Source organism: Urocitellus parryii, chromosome 13, assembly GCF_045843805.1.
Source record: "Urocitellus parryii isolate mUroPar1 chromosome 13, mUroPar1.hap1, whole genome shotgun sequence".
Taxonomy (NCBI): Eukaryota; Metazoa; Chordata; class Mammalia; order Rodentia; family Sciuridae; genus Urocitellus; species Urocitellus parryii.
In genome coordinates, this window is record NC_135543.1 from 70,081,922 (window position 1) to 70,108,035 (window position 26,114).

At 49.4% G+C, this 26,114-nt stretch overlaps 1 protein-coding gene across 1 annotated transcript in view; it reads left to right on the forward strand.

Annotated features, from left to right (window-relative positions):
* Nucleotides 1-11,790: 11,790 nt before the first annotated feature.
* Syk (spleen associated tyrosine kinase) overlaps nucleotides 11,791-26,114 on the forward strand; it is a 58,909-nt gene continuing 44,585 nt past the window's right edge. The window contains exon 1 of the mRNA XM_077792322.1: nucleotides 11,791-11,843. The gene's annotated coding sequence lies outside the window, so the exon portion shown is untranslated. The remainder of the gene's footprint in view (nucleotides 11,844-26,114) is intronic.

Here is a 26,114-nt window from a genome sequence, read left to right on the forward strand (position 1 = left end):
GTGACAAGCATTTCCGTGGTGGCAGCAAGGTCTGCTGGATGCCAGGTGGGACTTGAGCCCACGGCGTCAGCCCACGAGGAGCCCAGGGGTGCAGCTGGCCTTGACCTGCCGCCCACCTTTCCTGGTCGATCATGCCCAGGACTGAAACGGTCCACTCAACACAGCAGCCTTCCCGACACACGAGTGTGTACCTGTGCACAAGCGCACACCCAGGGCTGTAGAGTCTGTGGCACGCTCCCAGTGAGTCAGCAGGGGACTGGGCCAGTTCCCACTGGTGGCCTCCCAATAGTCTTCCACATGGGAACTCAGCTTTGGGGAAATCCAATTAAGGAATCCTCGGATGAAGTGGCTCAGCAGACAGCCGGCCCTTGGTATCCACAGCTGCGGCAACGTGGCAGGATCTAGCCAACGTGACACAGAGAACATTTAGAAACGATCACATCTGTGCTGAAATGTGTGCGCGCGGCCGTCTCCTGTGATTATTCCCTAAGCCACACAGTGTGGCGGTCATCGGCAGGACCTTTACATTCTGTTAGGTACCCAAGGTCATCTGGAGATGATCTAAAGTGCGTGGGAGGATGGCATAGGTCAGATGCCCATACCCTGCCGTTCACGCCAGGACCTGACCTGCTGTGCATTTGGATGTCCCTGGGGTGGGCATGTCTTGAAGTGGATCCCCTGCAGATACCGAGGGACAAGCAGAGTTCCTCAAAGAACTGAGTGACCTTGTTGAAGAGGATTTTGAGGGAGTGGAGAAAAACCTTAGTGCTCTTCATTGCTCTTTTGTTAAAACAAACAAACAAACTCACTCACTCCAGGGCTGGGGACGGGGCTCAGTGGTTGGGCCCTGGCCTGGCATGTACTAGTGGTTCCAGAAGAATTCAAAAATAGTAAATCAAGACTTTTTTTTTCGTTCCTGGGACTGTGTTGCACTGGGGGTGTTAGGCACCCTGAGTGTGATCCGAGGTCTTGCCCTGGGCTGAGAGGAGGAGCATCCTGAGGCTCCTGGGCTGGGCAGAGGGGGGTGGGACCCAGGGGCTGGGGACTCTCTCAGCCTGGGCCCCGACTCCAGCCCGGCCTCTGTCCCTGCCTCTGGGTGAGAGATGGGCCGTTGGCCTGACTCTGAAATTCCTGTGCTGTTCAATGTGAGCAGAGATAAAAAGACCACGAGAGAGATCTCTCTGGAGGGCCTGTGACGTCTAGAACTTCCTGGCATGATTCAGCCTGGCACCGGAAGGAGGGTGCCCCTCGGCACGTGGACCCCACAGCCCAGCCGCTCCCCTGGTGAGGGATGCCGTCGAGGGCCTCACGGGTTGACCACAGTCAAGAGAACGGGGGTTTTCCGGGTTCTTCACTCCTCGAAGGCCCTCCTCCTGCAGGATGTGTTTACGTGGCTTCTTTTGAATCCGGTCACAACGTCTCTGCCCTGTTTTCCCTCCAGCTGTGTCTGGACCCGTTTTGAGCCCCAGAGCTTTCCCTATTGAGAGATTAATTCCCCAACAAGTGATCTGTGTCCCCTGTGTCTGCTGGGTTCACGCAGAGAGCTGCAAATAATAATAACAACAACAACAACAATAGGGTTTTCTGGGCCCCCTGAAGGGCTACAGAGAGTCTGCCTGGGCTGGGGCCCTGGGTGACAGAGACGTGCAGCACAGTGGCTTTGTCCAGGGTCCTTGTGGCCTGAGCTGGCTAGGCAAAGCAGTAGCTCACACCAGTGAGTGTTTGTGGGCAACACCGGGGCAGCAGGGGGCCCTCAGATGCTGGCCCAGGCGGCTGTGGTGGCCAGGACGTCTGTGCTGTTAGCAATGGAGCGACTTTGAGGCCGACGTTGAGAAGGGAGCCCTCCTCTGACCTTCTGACTTCAACCTCCCAGTCCTGAAATCATGGGCTGCCGTCCCTGAGCCCAGCCGCACCATCTGTCCTGGGTTGGAGGGGTTTGCCACCCTGCAGGACCATGTGGACATTGCTTTCCGTCTTCTGGCTCGAGGTGTCACCACAGACAGGACCAGTATTTTTTTTTCCAATCATTGTTTTTAAACTTTTGATAAGTTAAACTTGTGCATGATTCTGGTACACCATGATGTTGTGACACATGTATGCAGCGTGGAATGATGAAATTGAGCTTATTAATGTAGCCATCGCCCTAAGTACGGATCACATATCCCCACCCCTCTCTAACAGAAGCTCTGAGCTCTTTGGCCAAGGTTACCTCACCCCACTCTCAGCTCCTAGTTTATCACTGTTTTATTCTCTGCTTTTGTGAGTTTGATTGTTTTAGATTCCGCAAATACGTGAAAATGGGGTGTTGTCTTTCTATGCTCAGCTTCTTTCACTCCACGCAATGTCCTCTAGATCTACCCAAGTTGTGATGACAGGATTTCCTCCTTTTTTATGGCTGAGTAATACTCCCTGTGTATGTATGTTACGTTTTCCTTATCCATTCCCCTGTGGCTGGAAACTGAGGTTGATTCCTTTTCTTGGCTACTGTGAACACAGGGGTCCCATCTGTCTTTAGTACATGCATTTCAAATCCTGCTCAGAAGGGGGCTTGGTAATTTGTTTTAGTTAAGATCAAATGATTTACTTTTCCTTGAAGATGCTCTTTTAACCCCTGGAGACAAGGACTTATTTCTGGAAATTCATTTTACTCTAATTTTGTTCCTCTCCTTTATTTAAATTCTCTACTTCAGGGACCCCAGTGTGGCACATGTCAGATCCCCTTGGTCTTTCATCCTGCTCAAGCCATTCCGTCTTCTCCTCCATGTCTGCAATGTCATGGTCTCTTCTCTTCTTGCTGTTTGAAATAATAGCCTCCATTTCTTTCCCCCTCCTTTGGTATTAGGGATTGAACTCAGGCGCTCTTAACCCCTGAGCCCCATCCCCAGCCCTTTGTATGTTTTATTTAGAGACAGGGTCTCACTGAGTTGCCTAGGGCCTCACTACTTTACTGAGGCTGGCTTTGAACTCACGATCCTCCTGCCTCAGCCTCCCGACTCGCTGGGATTGCAGGCGTGCCCCACTGTGCCCGGCCAATAGTCCCCCTTTATCTTCTGCTTCCCCCACCCTGGTCTCTGCCCGCTACCTCCAGTGCCTCTTCTTGCCTCCCACTTTCTTCCTCCAACTTGTGGTCTCCTGCTCTGAGCTACTGTTGTAGCAGAGGGATGATTCTCTTATGTTGGGGCCATGGCTTCACCTGCCCTTTGGGACAATATCCAGGTAGGTGTCCCTGAGCTGCCCTTGGTTTCTCCTGCTATTTCTCTCCTTTTATTCTTCTAGAGTAATTATGTAGATCTCTGATTGGTTCATCGTCTTTGAAATCAATCATGGAGGATGGAGGGACCCAGGATACGTTCCCGCCTAACAGAATATTCTCTTTATGCTGAATAATGCTGTGTGTGTGTGTGTGTGTGTGTTGTGGGGGGAGGATGGGTTGGTTTATCGTGTGTTTTTCCCAGGGAGGCCGCTAGCCATTCAGAATCTCCTTGCCTGTCCACTTCCAAGTCGTGGTGGGTTTGGCCGCTGCTGTGTGGACTCCCTGGTTCTGCGGGATTTCCCTGGGTCTGCAGCAGCTGGGCCCTGCCTGCAAGTCTCTGTGCTGCTAGGGAGAGCCTTGGCTGCCTGCGGCTCCAGTCACCTGCTGTGCTTGAGCATGGTCTGTGCCCTCCGTGGTGACATCTGTTCCCCGTTATGAGAATAAAGGGTGGGCCCAGGTTGGACCTTTGGGAGGTGATTGGGGTTTTGCCTTCTAGTATGGACTAAGTCATTTTTGTCACCAATGAATGAGTGGAAGGATGGATTGATGGTCTACCTCGGGAAGGGTCTTCCATAAAAACCAGTTTGGCTTCATCTCCCTCACGCTCCCTGTCTCACGTCACGGGATGCCCTGCGTGGCCTTGGGACTCCGTCAACGTGAAGGCCATCCCCAGCCCCTTGGCTCTGGACCAGGTCTGTGAGCCCAGACAGACTTCTTTTGTTTATAAAGTAACTAGACTCGGGTTTTCTGTTTTAGCAAAGGAAAACAAACCAAAATTTTGTTTCACGTTGTCATGTTGTTCAGGGCCCTCTATTTCTCTTTCTGGTTCTTCTTGTGGTAGGGCGGTTTCAGAAAGGCAGGGCAGTGACATCTTCACTCTGCTAGCACCCGTGTTGTGTATTATTTTGATGTTTGTCTTATAGAGTCGTCAAAATGTTTGGCATTGTCCTACAACAATGAAGTTTCTATAGGAATAGGTAAGAATAACAAATAAATCGAAAATAACTTCAGAATGACCAAAGCAGTTCATATGACACTTTTGACTTCAACCAGCCTCTTGAACCTTTATGACCAGCCAGAGCCACTTTCTGGGCCCATTCTTTGATCCATTCAACACACTGATTTCCAGGGCACCCACCATAGGTCAAGAGTAGGGTTAGGTGCTGGGCTATTGCATTTTGTCAGATTTTCCTTACTGTAACAAAATACCTTGGGCCATCAACTTATAAAGATGAAAGATTTACCTTGGCTCACAGCTTTGCACTTAAGTGGCATTTGGCCAGGTTATGCAAAATAGGAGCCCAGCACCAGGCTTGGTCATGTATGGCCTTATTTATTCGTCATAGCAACCATATTTTCTTAAATGTTAAAATTATGGAAAAATGCAATGCCACTCAAAATTAACCAAGGCCTTTATTTATTTATTTATTTTCCTAAAAGCAGAGCATTCCAAATAAAGCTGAAGCTACATCCTTTGGGTGGATGACAAGATGGAGAGTGATTTGCCTCAGGCCAGAAGGCCAGTGAGCACCTTAGTAGCTCCAGGGCCTTTAGTTGCAAAGACTGTAGTTCACTCTGCCATGCTGCTTTGTCTACACTGCATGAGTTACACTGTGTCAACTGTGTGACTTGTGTGCAGCAGATACCAACAGCGAGAAATAATGAGTCACCAATGTGCATGCTCCGGTGCTCGAGGGTGAACAAGGCCACGTTCCAGCTCCTTCTATAAACAAGTGTCCTTTTCATAGTCTTTTCAGTGACAGGGTTTTGCATTGCTTGGTGCTTTTCTTGGGCCATTTTGCTGGTTATTATGGTCCCAACGTGTCATGCAGAAGAGCTGTCTAGTTCCTAAGCACAAGAAGACTGTGCTGTGCCCTGGGGAGAAGGCACCTGTGTTAGGGAAGCTTTGGGCACAAGTCACAGTGCTGTTGGTCATGAGTTCCATGTCATCTAGTGAGTCAACAGAAACATGTTAAATAAGGTCTGCATGAGACAGTTGATGAAGGTGTCGTCAGCGGAACTCCCAGCCGTGATTCAGTGTTTGGGTTGACTTTATGGAACATATTGAGCTCAGACAATGGGAATCCACCGAATTCTGTTTCTCTCTTGTACAAAGAGGGGAAATAAAACTTAAAACCAAGGTAAATAGAGTCAGGTTATTTTTATCAGAAACATGTTTCCGAAACAAATGTACCACTTTATCATAAAGTCTCCTCGCCTTGGGTTTTACGTTGGTTAAGGACATCAGCAGATTTTATTATGCTTAGCACTGTTTGGGCACCAGGAGGACATCAGTGGACAAGTCCAGAGGGGGACAGACCACAGGCTGCAGGATTGGATCTTTCTGTTTCCATCCAGCCGGAAACCCAGTGACTTCTTAAATCAGTCTTCTGGGGTTGGGTGTAGCTCGGTGGTAGACCATTTGTCCAGCAGGTGTGAGGCCCTGGGTTCTGCCCCAGGACCCCCACCACACACACAGTCTTCTGATGCTCACTCACATGTTTCACTTCAGAGAGAAAGCGCACCCTGGTCAATAGTGTACAAGAAACATCTCCCGTAACTAGAGACGGACGGCGCGGTGGGTCCGCTGCCAGCGACCCAAGCTGGGGTCAGCCCCACTGTTGAATGATGCGCTCACCAAGGCCCTGAGGCTTCTAGCAATCAGACTTGCAGGACCACCGTGGGTCATTCAGGGGCCGCCAGGCAGAACCCCAGGATGGACCTCCGGTGTTCTTTCAGTGGGCGTCCTCTGAGGCCCCGCTCAGCTGGTTGAGGGTCACACTGCGGCACTCCCCTCTCTGATGGGCACGGTGAGCCTACCTTCAGGAGCTGGGCCTCTTCTCTCGATGGCGGTGGGCGCTGAGACTCAGCAGTCATCTTACACAGAACTATGTTCCTTGGAGGGAAAAGTGTGGGTCATTAAGCAGTCTTAGATTTTTGTGTACAAGATACTTCAGAAAACATCATGACAACAGGGAAGCTTTTACACAGGTCTTTATGTTTTCAAATTTTTTAGACAGCATCCTTTGTTCCTCTCCATCACTCTGTGTATTAGAAAAGGTGTCTAAATGTTATGGTCACTCCCATCTCTTCCTCCTTTTTATGGGGGGTACTGGGGGTTGAACTCAGGGACACTCAGCCACTGAGCCACCTCCCCAGCCCTATTTTGTATTTTATTTAGAGACAGGGTCTCCCTGAGTTGCTTAGCGCCTCGCTGTTGCTGAGGCTGGCTTTGAACTCATGATCCTCCTGTCTCAGCCTCCTGAGCTGCTGGGATGACAGGTGTGCCCTACTGCCCCTGGCCACTCCCATTTCTTTCAATACTATCAATAAGGTGCCCACTGTGTCCCAGCTGCCTGGCAGGTGATGTGGCTGTGTGGGTCAGTCTGGGGCTTTTGTGCATTCAGAATGGTGGAGAGATACCTCAGTCTTGGCTTTCAGACTCGTATTATATGGGGTGAGTTTTTGGTTTTGTTTTTACATTTTTGTGTAGAAAAAAACTTAATTTTTAAAAATTTATTTATTTATTCTAATTTGTTATATATGGCATCAGAATGCATTTCAATTCAGAGCACACATAGAGAGCACAATTTCTCATGTCTCTGGTTGTACCCAAAGTAGAGTCACACCATTCGTGTCTTCACACATGCACTTGGGGTAATGGTGTCCATCTCTTTCCACTGTATTTCCTACACTGCTGCCCCCTCCCTTCCCCTCCCTCCGCTTTGCCCTATCTAAAGCTCCTCCATTCCTCCTGTGCTCCCCACCACATCCCCGTTATGGATCAGCATCCTCATATCAGAGAAAACATTCAGCATTTGGTTTTTTGGAATTGGCTAGCTTCACTTAGCATTATCTTCTCCAGTTCCATCCATTGACCTGCAAATGTCATGATTTTATTCTCTTTTATGCTGAGTAATATCCCATTGTGTATATATGCCACAGTTTCCCTATCCATTCATCCACTGAAGGGCATCTAGGTTGGCTCCACAGTTTAGCTATTGTGAATTGTGCTGCTATAAACATTGATGTGGCTGTGTCCCTGTATTAGGCTGTTTTTATGTCCTATGGGTATAGACTGAGGAGAGGGATAGCTGGGTCAAATGGTGGTTCCATTCCCAGTTTTCCAAGGAATCTCCACGCTGCTTTCCGTACTGGTTGCACTAATTTGCAGTCCCACCAGCAATGTATGAGTGTGCCTTTTCCCCACATCCTCACCAACACTTATTGTTGTTTGTCTTCATAACAGCTGCCATTCTGCTGGTGTGAGATGCAATCTTAGAGTAGTTTTGATTTGCATTTCTCTAATTGCTAGAGACGTTAAACTTTTTTTCAGATTGATTGTCTATCATCTTCTGAGAAGTATCTGTTCAATTCCTTGGCCCCTTTATTGATTGGGTTATTTGTTTCTTTGGCCCATTTACTGATTGGGTTATTTGATAATGAATATTTTCTAACCTAGATGCATAGAGAGCATGGTATAACAATCACGCATACACTCATGACTTCGTTGTAGGAATCATGTGCCATATTAACTTACCAACTCTTTTGCTTACATTTTGCTCAAGGGTTGCTAAACAAACTATAGCTATCCTAGAATTTCAACCCCCAAACACTTCAATATACCTCTCTTTTAAGAAGACATTTTAGCTGGGTGTGGTAACGCAAGCCTATAATCCCAGTAGCTCGGGAGGCTGAGGCAGGAGGATCGGAAATTCAAATCCAGTCTCAGCAAAAGTGAGGCACTAGGCAACTCAGTGAGACCCTGTCTCTAGATAAAACTCAAAATAGGGCTGGGGATGTGGCTCAGTGGTCGAGTGCCCCTGAGTTCAATCCCTGGCGCCCCCCCCCATTAAAAAGAAAAAATATATATATTATAATAATAGAGATGTCCTGGGACAGCCCAGTCCCAGTTTGTTAGAATGGACCCAAAGTGCCATGGGACTGAAGATAGAGACAGAGCACAGACTGCCATTGATTGGAGGACAGACTGACGGACAGAAACGTGGTTCTGAGTGGTAGCAAAACTAAGAGGATCCGTGGACTGTGGATCAAAGGAGAGACCTAGACAGAGATTAGGACACAAGTGACTTCAACCAAGCCAGAACGTACCTCTTTTAAGGGTCAGGCACGTTCCCACCACCCAGTCGCCAGTCCTAAAGGGCCACACAGCACCCCAGTGGTCTCGTTGACTTGTGGTGTGCGGGGACACTGTGGGGGACACCAGGGATGCTCAGGAGCAAACATGGTGGCTGCACTTCAAGATGGCTGCGGGCAGGTCACGCTGGATGGCAATGACCGGTCCCCACACAGTGAACGTGATGTCGGGTTCCCGAACCTGCGTGCAGCAGCCGAGGCAGGAGGTTGGGAATAAGGACATGTGAGCTGCCTTCCCTGAGGCACGGTCATTGCCGTGCAGGGGGCAGGCCCTGAGCCGTCATCCCGCCACCCTGAGGACATCCCACCTGCCTCACCAGCAGGGGTAGCCTTCACCAGGCCACACACGGGGAGCACTCAAATGGCCCCCACACCAACTTCTGAGGAGAGGGGATCTGTCCTCATTTTGCAGATGATGAAACAGAGGCTCAGCTTTAGGGCTAAAAGTAGCAGAGAAAGTTCTGGAACCTGTCGTCCTGGGCTGGACTTGTAACCACTCTCTTACTCCACATGTACTCAGGCTTCCCACTGCTGTCCAGATGGACCCATCCCAGACCAAGGACCCCAAATGCAGCTCGACCTTGTTATCAAGGTGAAAGAGAAAAGCCAGCAAGCTTTGCTTTCAGAGCACAAAGCCCTGAATTTTGAAGTCATTTTCATGGCCTCGATTTAGACCTGAAATTTTCTTCCAGATTGTGCATAAGAAAGGAATCTAGATAATAAGGTTCGCAGTCTCCATCATTCTGGACAAATTAGTGGTCTATTAATAATCCTGGTAGAAAAATATAACTGGGTGATATTTAAATAAATCAGAAAAAGACTTGCTAACTGTATTTCATTTGGTGGGAATGTGTAAAACATGATTTTCCTTCTGCCTTCCATATCTGCATGACAAAATAAGGACCTGATATTTTGAGGTAGCTGTCATTCAGGAGTAGGCCCTGAGTCCTGGGGCTCATGGGGCCTCTGCCAGAGATTCAGAGTCAGGTGGGGTGGATGGGGCTAGGACCTGCAGCTCCTCCGGCCTCCGTGGATATAAGGTGGGTAGCTGGAGTCCTGTCTGGATAAAACTACAATCACATATCATTCACACATTCACCCAGAAAATGTCTATAGATCCGGTAATCATTTCTCCATTTCTCATTTATAGGTCATTAACCCTTTAGCCATCTACGATAGAATAGTCACATTTTAGTCCCTCACCCATTCATGTGTTCATTCTTCTGGACAGTGCTTATGGGCCATAGGATAGCCATGAGAGAGAGACATCAGGTAAAGGGTTAACCAAGAGAGACACAAGTCCCCTTCCTCAGCTCTGACACGTAAAGAGCTTGGAATTTGTCCCTTCCATCCTTATAACAAGGAGTAGCTGGACAAACGGAGAATCAGTGACTTTTCTTATCCAATCGGGTATCTGGGTAGACGGACACGGGGCATTTGGAGAGATGGGCACATTCAGAAATGCCAAGACCGACCAATTTGGATTGGTTGGTTCGCGTATGGGAAGTATTTTATGATCTCTATATCATCTGCGAAAGCTGTTTTAGTCCAACACTGATAGTGATTCTCGAGAGCTGATGTGGGGTGACTTGCTAGGGGCTACTGGAGTAGTTTGAGAGAGAGAAAAACTCCTGTGGGCAGCAGTATCAGAATGCCCCCTTCTTGGATCTTTCCTCCAGGATTTCACTGTAGGAGGCCCCTGGTTAGGTGTGGCCAGACATGCAGGTGCAGAAATGGCTGTCATGAAGGAGGATGCCGACCCAGGTTCCTAGGGGTAGAGACCCAGCACACCACGAAGGACCACGCAGGGTAGCACCAGAGCAGCTCAGGAGACAGGGGAAGGGCAGGGAAGGCAGGGGCAGCATCGAGAGCCTTTTCTAGGGTTTCTGCAGGAAAGTCTGGGCCAGGCAGGGCAAGCAGGCGTGGGCTTGGTTCATTAATAATCTCTGCAGGCTTGCCGGTAAGGGGCTGCCCCCAGTTGCCTAAGTACCTAGCCTTAGAGTAATTAAGGCAGGGGCATAACTGCTTGGTTTGTGAGAACGTGATAAAGGTAATTGAAGGGTGGACTTTGGGTTGGTTGGTTTGCACATGGGAAGGATTTTATGATCTCATATGATCTTTATTGGCCAGCCCTGGGAGGAACAGTGTCTCCAGCATTCACAAGGGCCCTGATATCAAAACATCATAAAATACAGACAATAAAAAGGCATGGTTGATACAAACCTCGCTTGGTTCTGATGATGCAGCTCTGAGGAAGAGCCCCTAACAGCTCTGGCCAGGTAGGAGGCCATTTATAATTGTGAAAGGCACCAGAGCTGTCTTCTCTGCAGTAAAGGTCAATAAAGGTTATTCTCCAGGAAAAATCAGAGTCCTGCTCTCTACCTGGGAGTTACTAAGTGAATTCCTCGTCCTGTCTTTAAAGACTAAGATTCTGCCAGGTGCAGTACAGTGGTGCAAAACCTGTAATCCCACCAGCTTGGGACGCTGAGGCAGGAGGATCATTGTGAGTTCAAAGCCAGCCTCACCAACTTAGCAAGGACCTCACCAACTTGGCAAAACCCTGTCTCAAAATAAAATATTTAAAGAGGGCTGCAGATGTGGCTCAGTAGGTAAGCGCCTCTGGGTTCAATCCTCAGTATAAAAAAAAGAATTCTCATAGTCAATAGGAGTCCGGGCTTCCAGACCCGTATTGACTATGAGATCAATGATAATGATAAAGGGATCAAACATCCAAGAAGACATTACAAGCCTACATGTGTATGCATGAAACAACAGAGCATCAAAATTCACAAGACAAGACAAGCACAGAGGCACACACCTGTCATCCCTGAGGTTTGGGAGCCTGAGGCAGGAGGATCATAAGTTCAAAGCCAGTCTCAGCAAAAGTGAGATGCTAAGCAACTCAGTGAGACCCTGTCTTTAAAATCATCAACCAGATTATTCAACCTTGAGCTCAGGTTACACAAAAAAGAAAAAGAAAAGATAGAGAAGAAAACGTGGATGCACCCTAAGACAGAGCTCATTCTGTCAGGAATCCCCCTGGAAAGCGTGGTTCCTGCCTGTCGGGAGAGGCCCACACTTGTCCCTGGACCCGCTCTTGGGCTGGCCTCTGTTTGGGTAGGGTCCAGGCCTCCCGGCTGCACGTGGTTCTGAAGGTGAAATTCAAAGAGGCCTGCAACCCGGGGCCCTCACACTTCTGCTTTCTGGTGTGTTTTTCAGGCGGACACTGAGGCAAGGTGCTGGCCTGTCACACACACTCCTCCTGGCAGCAGGAAGCCCTCCGGCCTGCCCAGGCCTGTCTTTAGCTCCCTCTGCGTCTCAGCATTCGGGGTTTTAAAGGCCTCTCTTCTGCACTCCGGCCTCCCCGAGTTCCATGCAGTCTGGTCTCCAGCCTGGGACCCTCCGGCTTCCTGTGTCAACGCAGGGAAGGAAGGTAGGTCCGACTGGCAGGAATCCCATCAGGAGGAGACCCCCGGGGGTCTCAGGGCTCCTGTGGCTGTGCCCAGGAGGGGCGATGGTAGGTCACATCTGTGCCTGTGTGTTCTCCCCATGGGACACGTCCCTCCAGGGGGTTAAACCACGCTTCAGTCCCCGTGTGTGACCTTTGCCCCTTCCGTTCAGCATTGGATACATGTACCTGCCGGGTTTATGACAGGGACGGTTATACCATCTAAGCCACTCTCAGAGGCTTCTGGAATATTTTACAATCACGAACCTCCCATGATCATTTTTAGTCGTTGGGGAAAAAAATGAGTTTATATGTGCTCAGGAAAACCCTGGAGATTTCTTAGTACACGTCCAGGGTGTCCCTTTTGTTTAAATCAGGGAATTTGGTTCTTGTGGCAGCCACAGGGTCCCCGGACGGCTGGTGCTAATGACATGGAGGGAGTGCAAAAGTAAAAATGGGGCCTGGAAGCTGGAGACGTCTGCCCAGCCCCTGCGGATCCGACAAATGTCGTGTCTACCGACTGTGTCTCTGCCGACCGCCGCTCGCCCGCAAGGGTGTTGGGGCTTGGAGCAGGATCAAGGAGAGCTCTGTACCTTGACTGCCGTATTTATCTTCCCTGGGTGCTTTGCCCGGGCAAGACAGGACCGGCAAGATCTAGCAGGCATGTTCCGCAGGAAGTCTTTAACTCACTGCTTTGCCAAGGGTTGGTATCTCTCCCAGAGGACAGTGGCAATGAGGTGGCTCCCGGGACACAGTAGGTGGTTGAGTTCATCGGGGAGCTGTTCTTGCTTAGGATCCACACACGCCCCAGGCCACTGGCAGAAGCCTGGCCCTGTCCTCCTGTGTTCCACAGAGCGTGAGACAGACTTTGCTAAGGTATGACCTTGGCCTTGACCTAGTCTCCACCAAATTATTCACAAAGCCCAGCTCTTTTTAATGACTCATCGCCTGTGTGCCCCTCCCCATCCCCGGAGCCCACCTGTGTGAAGTGGGCTCTGCGTGGAAACTTCAGAGCCGGCACCCAGGTGAGGTGTCTGCCTGGGTCCCCTGCTTCAGGCATGAGCCTGCCGTGGATGCCTTTCCTTGTCCTCCCCTGCCCGCTTCTCTGCCCAGGGTAAGGGTCCTTATTGGGCTGGTGGCTTATTTGTAGCCAGCTATGCTGAAAGCTCACACCCACCGGTGTGGACACGGAGGCACATCATCTAGCTGATGGAGCCTCCACAGTGGAGTCTGAGGAGGTCTGTAGGTTTGCTGAGGCACGTCAGCCCTGGCATTTCCAGGGCTTCCAAGTCCTGAAGGTGCAGCAAACGAATTTGGTTTTGAAGCTTTGGATGGCGTTTTCTTCTAGGGCAGCAACTCCTGTATTTCCAAACGACAGTGAAAGCCAGGCTGGCCACGCCAAGCTTACTTTTTGTTTCTTGAAATGGGAGGTCTCTGTGTTCTAAAGAGTCCCCTGTGCTTGCCTGCGGGTGCAGAAACAGGGGTGCACTCTGCAGAATGAACGAGAAGCATGATTGCCTCTTGGGAGAGCAAGTATCAGGCAGGCTACAGGGAGGCTGGGGACAGGCTCTGCATGGTGGTCTCCCAGAGGGCAATCCCACTTATCCACAATGAAATATCCACCAGGTGGGCAAGGGGCTAATGCAGGTTGAGTGTGTTCTGATTTCCATTCCTTCCATGTTGCAACCCCTGGTTTGTAACGACATGTTTGCATCTGCATGGTGAGACCCTGCTACAGAAGGCTGTGAACACCCACCCAGGGCAGACTAGTCGAGGGTGGTGGTCTGTGGAAGCAGGTGCTGTGGGGGATGATTCCTGTAGCATCTCTCTTGGCTTGGTCGTTTCTCTATAGCTAACCAGCCAATCCCTAACCAGCCCTGCAAGACTGATTCTGTCTCTTAGCTTGAGCTCATTCCTCTTTCTTATGAAAATCAATGTAACCCACAGAGGAAGTTTTTCCTTTTACCCAAATCTTGACAATTTTCTCAGCTTCAAACCATGAAGAAAATTCCCAGACGCATCTGAACAGGGCTACTTTGCATTTGAGTGGCTGTGTGGTTTCGAGTATGATAAACCTAGATTTGCATCTTCCTGATTTTGTTTCCCTAAATGGTATGGATTTTTTTATTTTGCATATTATTCATGATGTTTGTGGTTTAGCAGTGTAGCAAAGCATTTGCTTATGACACGAAGGATCTTTGAAAACATGGCTTTGAATGGTTTGATAGTATCCTCTTAGAGGCCTGTGCCATGACTAGCTTTTACTAATTCCTTATTTTTTAACAGCGAGGGTATTTCTCATATTCAGTGCAAGAGGGTTGAGCGCTTGTATAAATAGATCTCTGTCCACGTCAGATTGTTTCCTTAAATTCTTGGAGGTAAAATTGTTACATGACAGGATGGCACACATCTCTTAATACACGCTGGTATGGATTTATCAGATAATCATCTTCGCTGCTGTTTGCCCAGAGAACCTTTTACTTCTGCCACCGTCTATATGATACGAGGTACTCTTGTGGCCTAGAGATGGGAAAATGAGCCGCTTTCCATGGCTGAGTGCTGTTGGAAATGTTTGCTACAAGAAGTTACGGGGCTGGGGCTGGGGAAGCTAGCACCTGCAGGAGCCATGCTCCAGTGGTCTCAAGAAAAGCAGAAGCCCCAACCACAGGTCTGAGGCCCTGAGATGACGAGGACACACAGGGCATTCAGAAAAGGCTACAAAGGTTTCCTCTGCCGTTTCCCGGTCAAGCTAGAAAATGCTGGAAATTAGACAGATTCAGAGAACAAGAATAATGTGTTTAAGAACATCGTCATAGGTGAGTGGTTTTCCCAAAACGCTGAAGCACAATGGTATGTTTTTGTGAATGAGATTCAGGGAAAGTGAGGGGGTGCAGAAATTACTTAGAGTCAATGCTCACTCCTTGTGACTTTCAGATGTACAAATTGATCTGTTCATTAATATGTACTTGAAACCCCCAAATCAAAACAGTACTTTTACTACTGTTTGTGTAAATGTGCAAGGTGGTAAAAAATCTCCTGACACACATGCTCAGGTTGGATAAGAGACATTCTGCCTCTGGTTGTATAAAGGGACACTCTGCCTTCTTGTCTCCGCCATTCTGGTGTGAACAGGTGTCCCTTTGCCTGGTCTTTGGAGGGGGCAATTTTGTGCTTTCTGTGGGTGACTTCACCGTGGAAAATGGTCCCAAGCATAGAGCTAAAGTGCTGCGTCGGGCCTGAGATGTGCTTTACGGAATGAAAAGGTCAGCTTTATACATGAGTTGCAGTATTGGTGGCCGTGAGTCCCCTATTAACATATCAACAATATATATGAAGTCATTTTTTACAAATAGAAACACATAGTTGATGAAAGGTCACATATTGATCAACTGATAAAAAGGTAACCAGCCAGCCGGGCGCTGTGGCACAGTAATGCCAGCAGCTCAGGAGGCCGAAGCAGAAGGATCGCGAGTTCCAAGCCAGCTTCAGCAACTTAGTGAGCAACTCAGAGAGACCCTGTCTCTAAATAAATATTAAAAGGCTGGGGATAGAGCTCAGTAATAAGCGCCCCTAGGTTCAGTCCCCGGTACCAAAAGAAAATAAATATGTAGCCGGAGGATCCCGAGAATTTAACTTTGCATTTTCCTAAGGAGCAGTGTTCAGAATTTGCAAATGTGTTGTACATGCTGTAGAACATCACTACCATGCATAACAAGAAACCGCTGTATTTTGTCTCGTGCATGAAATGAAAAGAGAATAGAACCCAGATTATCAATCCTGAAGAAATGGGGAGAGGAGAAAATAGAGAAAGAAATGATACTCTGAGGCTTTGTAAGTTATGATGTTAGTGACAGTGAGTTAGTCTGAACTTTGAGAATCGTCTTTCTTCCTGGTTGCCATTATCTGTAAGCGCTGGGCTCAAGATTGTGGCCCTTGCAGGGTTGGGGAGCCAGTCCTGTCCTCTGGTCTGAGACCTGGAGATGAAGGAAGATAGCATGAAGCTGGCCGTTTCCACACTGGGCTCATGCAGCTTAGCTCTCCTCTTCCTGACCTCCGACTGCCTTTCCTCACCTCTTCAATACCAGAAAGGCTTATCCTGGCTCTGCCAGGAGTTTTTATCCTCAGTCCCCCTGGCTTTAGGTCTCGTTTATCGATAACTCCTTTATATATCAATCAAGCAACGGTTGCTTCTGTCCCCCAACCCCATGGCACTTACTGTATTAGGTGTCTGTTGCTACCTAGCAAATTGCCCTGAACTTAGTTGATTGAAACTATAGCCATCATTTAAAGGTTGAGAGCACCTCATTCAAAAATCCAAAATTCAAAATGCTCCAAAATCTGAAAATTTGAGTACCGATATGACACCACAAATGGGAAATTCCATACTGTGAAATTCTGTATTATGCATAAAATTATGAAAGTTATTCTATTAAACTACCTTCAGGTTATATGTATAAGGTGTATATAAAGCACAAATGAATTTTTGTGTTTATCCTTAGGTCTCATCCCCCAAAATTCTTCTGAGTTAGATACATAAAAATATTACAATTTCTTAAAAATCCAAAATCTGAAACAATTCCATTCCCAATCATTTGGGGTAAGGCCTACTCAACCTCTGTTTCCTCCATCATACTTGTGATCAGGTGTTTGAGACAGCTGGGCTGACTCAGGGTCTCCATAGGGCTGCGGTGACCTGGGCTGCAATCTCATTGAAAGGTTTGAGGGGGGCTGGAGGACCCTCCTCCAAGGTGGTTCCCATGGCTGGCAAGCCCATGCTGACTGTTGGCTGACGCCTCAGTTTCTTTCCACATGGGTCTCCCCAGAGAGCTTGAGCATCCTTACAACATGGCATCTCTCTTCCCCAAGGGTGAGCAATCCACTGGAATAGCCCTATTTGATCATGCTAGACGGAGGGGAAACTACAAAGGCTTTTTATGGATCAGCCTCAGACATTCCACACATCATTCCGAGGTCGGCCAATGGATGTGTGAGGGTGTGGACACCAGGTGAGGCTCACTGGGTGCCATCTTGGAAGCTGCCTCCCAAAGAGACACTTGAACTCTCCCACAAACTTTGCAGGGTAGAGACCCACGGTGAAGGTAGCCTCTATTCTGGGGAGCAGGAAACAAAATGGTAAGCATATTTACTCTAATGGAATGTCAATTCTGGTGACATTGGAGAACACAGACAAGAAGATAAATGAAAAGTTATGACGTGAAGTGGGCCAGGGAGTGGGTTGGGCAGGTGTCTGGTGGGCCTGAGGAGCTGTGCTCCTATTCCCTGTGTTGGCATTCATGCTGGCGACTCCTCTGCAGGAGACGGAATCCCTTCCACTGGAGTCATGCATTCTGGATGACTTTGCACCTGCCTTTTGGATCTGTGCCTAATCTATTTATAGTGCCCTTAAAAACAGCAGCTCAGAGTCCATGAGAAACATCATGCTCACGACAGCAGGTGTGAGGCTGTGGCTCTCCATCTGTAAAGTGGCTCCCTGACAAGATAGAGCTGCCCAAGTGATATGTCTCAATCTAAATAGGTTTTTAAGTACAAAGGTCAACTTATTTCTGGAACCGGAGAAATGGACTCCTAATGTCCAGTGAGACGATCCAGTGGTGTCGGTCGGTTGCAAAACAATACAGGGGGGTGGAAATAAAACACGTGGGAGACATGCAGGTGCTTATTAGACACAGAGGGACTCCTCGCCATTCACAAGAACTCACTTCCACAGACAGGTTCAGGGTGGGCTGCTGGTGGGGCTGCTCAGGGCCAGGGCAGACAGAGCCAACCCTGGGAAAGCACACAGGAGTCCTTTCTAGATCTAACCCCTCACAGTGTGTCATGTGTGGGATGAAGCCTGATGGCACCCGACTGGCACAAGGGAGTCTTTGTGGGAGGGAATCACTGTCTCTGGTTGATCCCAGGCCTCTTATGAGCTGTCCACCATGGTCATGTGGGTGTGTCTCGTCTCTCTCTCTTGGACAAGCGCACGCACATGCGCACACACACACACACACACACACACACACACACCCTCCTTCCAAGTGTCTGGTTTTCTATTCCTTTCTCTTCTGCATCTCACCATGACCTAACCATTACTTCTCTATTCCCCACTTCCACTCATGAGCTACCAATGGTCCTGCCAACCTCCGTGTTCTCCATTCACTGCTGACATTTATTTATTTATTTATTTATTTGTTCTTGAAGTTAGACACGATAGTAGAGTCTATTTGGACATATTTATACAAACAAGGGGTATATCCTATTCTAATTAGGATCCTATTCTTGTGGATGTACATGATGCAGAACTTCACTGTGTTGAATCCATATATGAACAAAGGAATGTTATGTCCAGTTCATTCCACTGTGTTTCCTATTCCTGTTCCCTCCCTTCCCTTCATTCCCCTTTGTCTAATCCACTGAACTTCTATTCTCCCCTTTCTTTATTGTGTGTTAGCATCCACATATCAGAGAGAACCTTTGACTTTTGTGTGTTTTTTTTGGGGGGGGTTGGCTGATTTCACTCCAGATCCATCCATTCACCAGTGAATGTCATAAAGTCATTCTTATTTATGGCTGAGTAATATTCCACTACGTATATATAACACATTTTCCTTACCCATTCATCTGTTGAAAGGGCACCCAGGTTGGTTCCATAACTTAGCTATTGTGAATTGTGCTGCTATACACATTGATGTGGCTGCTTCACTATAGTGTGCTGACTTTAACTTCTTTGGTGTGTGTGTGTGTGTGTGTGTGTGTGTGTGTGTATATATATATATATATATATACCAAAGGAGTTAAAAGTGGGGTGGGATAGCTGGGTCAAATGATGGTTCCATTCTTAATTTTTTGAGGAATCATCATGATTGTACCAACTTGCAGGCCCACCAGCTCATTGCTGCCATTTATTGTGGTGGCTTTGGTAGATTGCCTTCCCCTTTCACAGGTGAAGATCTGTGACACTAAGGTGCCCAGGTCACGTGGAGCCGGGATGGGACACCAGCCTTTCCATGTCCCAGCCTCTGCTCTGTGCCCATGACCTTGCCTTCATCTGGGCCAGCAGGCACCACTCCCATGGGACTCCACGTCTTTCCAACCCTCCCCAGCCTCTGCTCGTGAGTGATGATGCTAACAAAGTAGATCAGGGTCGCTTCTCCATCTAATTTGTTGGTGAAAGAGATAAAACCTAGAAGGCACACTTGAGGTCTGTGGTCAGGCCACAACAGCTAACGCAGTGATTTCCAGGTGTGGGTATCTCTGTCCCCAAAGAAGGTTGGGCAATGTCTGGAGATGATTTTTTTTGTCATGACTGGGGAATGGGATTCTATTGGCATCTGGTGGGTAGAGGCCAGGGACATTCCTAAATAACTTGTAAACTCCAGTAAATAACACAGCCCCTGACACACTCAGAGCCGAGAGTGGCCCAGCCCCAGTGTCGAGAGCAACTGGGTTGAGTGACTCTGCGCTAATTGCAACGAGGGATGCCAGATGAAAATAGACAGAACCAACAGAGGGAGTGGCGGGGTGAATGCAGCCGCCTTACTATGTAAATAGAGGGTGGGGGACGTGTTGTGACCACGTGTGAAAGGGAAACTTCAACCTCCAGAAGCCCAGTGTGACTGCTGGGCCGCTGGGGCCATCCACGCCTGTGCCGATAGACCACCAGGCACAGACCCGGGAGATGATGGCAGTTAATGTCAAAGTCAGTGGCACTTTTTTTTGGTACTGGGATTGAACCTAGAGGTACTTTACCACTCAACTATATTCCCCATCCCTCTTTTTAAAAATATTTTTAGTTATAGATGGACACAATAACTTTGCTTATTTAGTTTTTTTGTTTTTTTAGGTGGTGCTGGGGATTGAACCTAGCGCCTCACGCGTGCTAGGCCAGCACTTTACCACCGAGCCACAACCCCAGGACCCCCGCAGTCCCTTTTTATTTTATTTTCAGACAGGGTCTTGCTAAATTGCTGGGGTGGGCCTCAAACTTGAGATCCTCCTGCCTCAGCCTCTTGAGTGGCTGGGATGACAGGTGTGCACCATTGCACCCAGCTCAGCAGCACTTTTAAGAAAGGTTTTAGCAATAGGATATCGTGTGGGCAAAGTCAGGGTGCCGACCGGGACATGGGAGTTTGTGAAATATCAGGTGAAGGAGAATGTGTTGGTTTGGAGTAGCCACAGTGGGTGTGCAGACACGGGGAAAGAACTGCGTGTGTGCTTTGTGTCCTGGGGTCACATGGAAGAAGATTGGGGCTGGAGAAGAGTCAGGGAATCAGATGAGGAAGCCTTTCCTGCCAGAAGCATCTGGCAGATCCTCATCAGGAAGAGCCAGTTCCTTCCCCCTAAGAAGCTATGAACTCACACAAGAACCAAGTCCCAACCAAGTGGCTGCAGGACAGATACATCCATAAGTTTGGACCTACTTATCGCCAAGGGTCTCTGGATGCGCAGCGACTGGACATTTAGACTGTTATTAGAAAAGCAACATGCACTCATTGTAGAATTCTAAAGAGGAAGGAGCAACATGTTTCTATGGAAGAGTTATTTTGTGGAGAGCTTGCAGACCCTGAAGCATGAGAAAGTCAGTTAAAGTTTTCAGATCTTTGATGTGTACATTTTAGGATAAGAGAAGGCTTACAGGGATATTGTGAAGTAGTAGGTTCTGTGGTTAAGTTAAATATGAGTGGGGAGCAGTCTCCTGAATCTGGAGCCATTGGGGACCATCTGGACCACCCTCCTTAAGAGCATGATGTGGAACTGAGCCCTCAGGTCAGAGCAGGAGAAAGGCAGCCAGGATACAGGTCCATGGCTGGACACGGACAGACCTGACCCATGGAGACAGGCAACGAGGCTATGTGGCTGGACAGGGGAGCAAGCTGAGCCTGGAGGTCTCAGGGCCAAGGCCAGGAGAACCTTGGAGGAGAAGAGAGTTTGGAATGTGGCGTGAGAGGAGAGAGGTCACCTTGCCTGTGAGTAGGAACAGACCACCAGGAGCACAGGCCCAAAGCCAGGACCAGAGCCGATGCCTTCATCTGAAAGATGGCGGCTGCTGCTTCTCGGGCAGCCCGGGGAGATGGTGGGAGGCAGAAGTCCCGGGGATGTATGCTCAAGGAAGACTGCTGAGAGAGCCCAGGAGACCAGCTCGTCTCGCCTCTTAGATCCGCGGCTTCTGGGCTGATGGGTGGACCTCGGTGCCCATGTGAGCTGCTGCCTCTCTGGGAGGGGAGCCTGCCCCAGCATTGCCCGATGCTTCTGGCAGGAGCAGGTTCTTTTCTGACCTGAGATGTGCAGAATGGGGGAAAGGGAAGACGCCTGCCAGTCTCCAGGTCTCACCCTGACCAACCAGGTGTAGTTGGTGTCATTTCCTAAGTGAGGAGCCTGAGGGAGTGATCTATTTGGTGAGGTTCTAGGCATGAGGAATCGAAAGCCCCTTCTTGGTCTCGAAAGGTCGAATTACCTCTTAGATATCCAAGCCATGACAGGTAAGCCACCATGCAGGTCAGGAGCCCAGTGGAGAGAGACGGGTATCCATTAATCCACCAGTATTTCCTGACCACCCACCATGTGCTAGGAGCGTTAGGACCATGGAGACCTGGCAGTGGACAGAGGCTTCCCTATTCTGACCTCCCAGAGCTGGCCCTCTGTAGGGGGGGAAGAAGATAGACTCAAATGTGACCATCAATGAGGATGTGTTAAAGGGCTGTCACCTGACGGAGATTTGCTATAGGGAAAAATTAAGTAGAGGAGGGAGAGATGAGACCCAGGGAAGCATGGACAGTTATTCCACGTCAAAAATCATTTTTCTATTCCTAAGGGCGCATTTAACCTGCATCATGAAAAGGCCCCAGTAGAGCACGGAATTCTGTTTTTAAGGGGCTCACCTGGCACCTGAAAACCATTTCTGCTGAAGAGCGACCTGCACAGGTGTGTGCTGAGGCGTACGGTCTGGTAGGCTGAGGGGCACAGGTATTGGAGGGCCTTTCTGGGGATCATGTGATGTCACCCCCCGTCCAGTTGTAACGAAAGGTCTTTTTTGTTTCTCAATTTTCTGCTGTTAAAAAAAAAAAAAAAAAAAAAAAAAACTGGTCATACACATGGAGCAAAATAACTGGCAAAGTTGAATTAACAAAAAATACCGAGTGTGCTCTAAGGAGCACTGAGAAAATGATCCCCAGGGGAAGTGAGCTTGAACTCTGGACTTTCCCTGCAGACAGAGGAGAAGGGGTCGGGCAGGCGGTGAGCAGAGTGTGTAAGCAGCAGTGACGCGGACCATGGTAGAGTTCACGGGCACGCAGGAAGAAGGCTCATGGCAGGTGTGTGGCTGGCTCCCCCTGTCTCAGGACCCAGGCTTGGTGAGAAGGTGGAGCTCCTGGGATCTGCCACAGTGGCTGAGAGTGAGCATGGAAAACAGAGCTGAGAACAGCAGTCTGGCTGTGAGGTCGGGGTGGCTGGTGGCTGGAAGGGAGTGACCAACTTGAAGCTCGGGAAAGCGGAGGGTGGAGACCAGGACCGAGTGGGGGCCAGCCCTGAGCAGGCAGGAGTGCCACCATTGCTGCTCCATCGCCGATTCTGTTGGTGTCTGAAGTTTAATAGTGAACAGCTCTCCTGGCCAAGCACCCCACGGCACAGGACAAGGTCACTCTTCCTTCAGATCAGCACCTGGTCACCCCCAGTACCAGAAGGTCAGAAGGAAGAGGGCCTCTAGGCCAGGATGGGGCAGTACTGAGCACAGCGGGCTCTTTTTCTCCCCAGGGAAACCAGCGGTGGCCTTCTGCTCAGGAAGGAGGTGGAGATGCAGCATCGGGTGGAGGTTCCCAGAGTCTGGGAGGGTGGGGGCAGGGGCAGGGGTCCCCAGGGACAGGGTTACAGTTAGACAGAAGGTTCTACTGCACAGAAGGAGGACTGCTGCCGTTTCCATCCGGAATGTCCCTCAAAGGCTCAGGTGTTAGACTTCCATCTCGACTGGTGCCACTGTTGGGAGGTGATGGAAACTTCAGGAAGCGGAACTTGGTTGGAGGAAGTGGGGGTCTCTCTCGTCCCCTCTCTCTCTCTCTCCTTGCTGGCCAGCATGGAGCGGCAACCTTTTCTCCACACGCACATCCACCACGGTGAGCCGCCTCTTTGTGGGCCCATAGTGACAGGGTCAGGTGAGCAGGGACTGACACCTCCAAACAAGAAGCCGAAGTAAACCTTTCCTCCTCCAGGTTTATTTTCTCAGGTATTTTTGTCACAGCAACAAAAAGCTTATAAACACAGTGACTGTCAACAGCATGTTGTAGATTTTAAAATAAGGGGGTTTTGAAAGTTTCCACCACAAACATGTGATAACTGACGTGGATACGCCGATTACCCGGATCTGATCAGTGCACATTTTATACATGTGTCAAAACATCACACCGTGCCACGTGTATTATTAGAAATGAAATAAACAAACCAAAATGAGCTATAAAGGACTTGGACCTCAGAGGGCCTCTAGAGGACCCCAGGACCTTGTGACAACCTGCTCTGTCTCCTGTCGATGCACTTGAACCTGAGATTCAGGCCACATCACCTGCAGAGATGGAGCTATTACTAATTAACCAGTGAACTTTCAAAGAAAATGAGGTTCTGATTTACATGGGTCAAAAGATGGTTGTTGGCATTTCATTTAAAATACTGTTCCTTTAAAAAGTTGTTTAGTTGGAGCTCTTAGTGGATTGAAGCTACCTGAGGAGGGACATGGGGACCTGGAGGGGGTATGAGCAGTCAGGGACAGTCACACAGCAAGGGGCATAAGAGGTCCTTCTGTGAGGATGGGTGAGAGTGGTCAGGGGTGTGGGGAGGCCCCAGGGGGCGTGAAGTGGGCCCAGGAAAGGGGGGTGTCCGTGGCAGCCCTGGTGAGGTCCAGAGAGCCGAGGAGGGGATGCCCCGAGTAAGCCTCATGGCAGGGGCACGGGCAGCCTGGAGGCGCACAGTCTGTGCGCACAGGAGGGGGCCGTGGGAGGAGGTGTGCGGTCAGGGTGCGTGGGGTCAGAGGTGAAGGTCAGCAGCTGCAGGTGAAGCCTGTCGTGGTGCAGGGTGAGGACCAGGCACACCGCCCTTGGGAGTCACTCCTGGGAGAACACAAGACTGCACAAGGTCCCCTGTGTCCCTTGCTGGGCACTGCCAGGGGATCCACGTGTGGGCAGGCAGCAGATGGACGCTGTGGCCTCCCCAAGGTGGCGGGAACGGCAGCACAGCAGGACAGCCTGCAGGGTGAAAGGAGGTAGGAGGGAGAGTCCAGGCCCTACAGGCCCAGCACCCCTGGCCAGAAAAGTGTGGAGTGTGACAAGAGAGGACTGAGGGGCGGGGCCGAGCCTGGGCAGACACCAGGGCCAGACAACCAGGGAGGGGACGAGTCAGAATGGATGCACCTCCCAGAAGACACTCGGTGTCACCAGAGACGTCCCCTCCTTAAGAGCATGCTCAACCTGAGAACAAGTCAGACTGTGCTTTAAATTCTTAGAAACTTGTCGGACAAAGAAAAATCAGACGTTAACAGTCAAATACTATGAAGAGCAAGCAAAACAATGACTGTGCATCTTATCACTGTGGACCACACCCCGTCTCTGCAGGGCCACTGAGTGAGGATACTGTCCAGAGAAAATTCAGCGACCTGCATCAGGTGGTGTTCCTGTGCTGCGCAGCCAATTCGAGGACAGTTCACATCCCAAGGGGTGGTTTCGTATAGTCACGTGGCGGCCTTGCTGTGTATCATGTGGGGTGTGTGTGTATGTGTGATGTAGTCAGTGGATATGATGTGGCATGTGGTGCAGGCATGTACATGTGATGTAGGGTTTGTATGATGTGTGTATGGTGTGTATAGAGTGTGTTATGTGTGTAGCATGTGTGGTATATGTATATGTGATGTGTATGTATGCGATATGTGGGATGTGATGTGTGTGGTATGTGTGTAATTGTGCTGCGTGGAGCATGTTTGGTGATGAGTGGTGTGTATGGTGTTTGTGTTGTATGATGTGTGTATGTAAGACACATGTATACATGATGTGTGATTGTGATATGTATGTTGTGTGAATGATGGTTGATGTGTGTATGTGAGTGGTGCATTGTGTTGTAGGTGTGGTGTGTTGTCTGTTATGTGTGTGAAGTCTGTGACATGTATATGATGTGTGTATGTTGTGTGGTGAATATGTGATATGTGGCATGTTTATGGAGTGTGTATGATATGGGGGTGGTGTATGGGTGATGTGCATGACATGCGTGTTTGTGGGTTGTGTGTGGGTTTGGTGTATTTGTAGGGTACCTGTGTATGTGATGCAGTGTGTATGTCGTATATGTGCGTGTGATGTGTGTGTGGTATGTGTGTGTGTGGAGTCTGGAGAACATGAAGGGGCCAGTGCTTTCTCCCCAGATGAATAGTGAGGCCATCTGGATAATCTCCTTCCATGACCAGTCTCTTTAGTTTAAAATACACGCCTCCCGGACATCTCATTTACAAAGCTCCGTGTTAAAACTGCATCTGCACCAGGTACAGTAGCGAATGCCTGGAATCAAGGTGGCTCAGGAGGCTGAGCCAGGAGGGTTGCAGATTCAAAGCCAACCTCAGAAATTTAGCAAGTCCCTAAGCAACTCAGAGACCCTGTCTCTAAAATCCAGTGAAGTGTTGGGGATGCGGCTCAGTGGTTGAGCACCCTTGGATTCAATCCCTGGTATCAATCAATCAATCAATCCATCACCTTTGTCTGCAGCTCCATTTCCCCTCTGCAGTGTGCGCTGGCACCAGGGGGCAGTACCTTCCTGCTCGGATGTCCCTGTAGCTGTGAGTCTGTACTATCTATCACCCAAGCATTGGAGGAGCCCTGGTCGCCTGGGAAGCCATGTGACAAAGGGAGGCAATGGAGTGGAGTGGAGTGGGGTCGGGGCATACTGTTCCCACGCTCAGGCAAACTGCAGGAGGATGTGGCTTGGGTGCCTCAGGCAGCTGCTGTCTGGTCTCCACCCCAGACCACGGGTTGGGGGACCTGTGGTGACAGAAGGGGACAGTGTTCCATGGTCACAGATGAGGCCCCCACGGCTGCTCTCTGGATTTCAGCTCCCCCAGGGGCTACCTGGAGTCGTCTCTGTAGTTCAGATAGAGAGGAAAGGAGGGCTGGGATGTGGCTCAAGCGGTAGCGCGCTCGCCTGGCATGCGTGCGGCCCGGGTTCGATCCTCAGCACCACATACCAACAGAGATGTTATGTCCGCCGAGAACTAAAAAAAAAAAAGAGGAAAGGAGT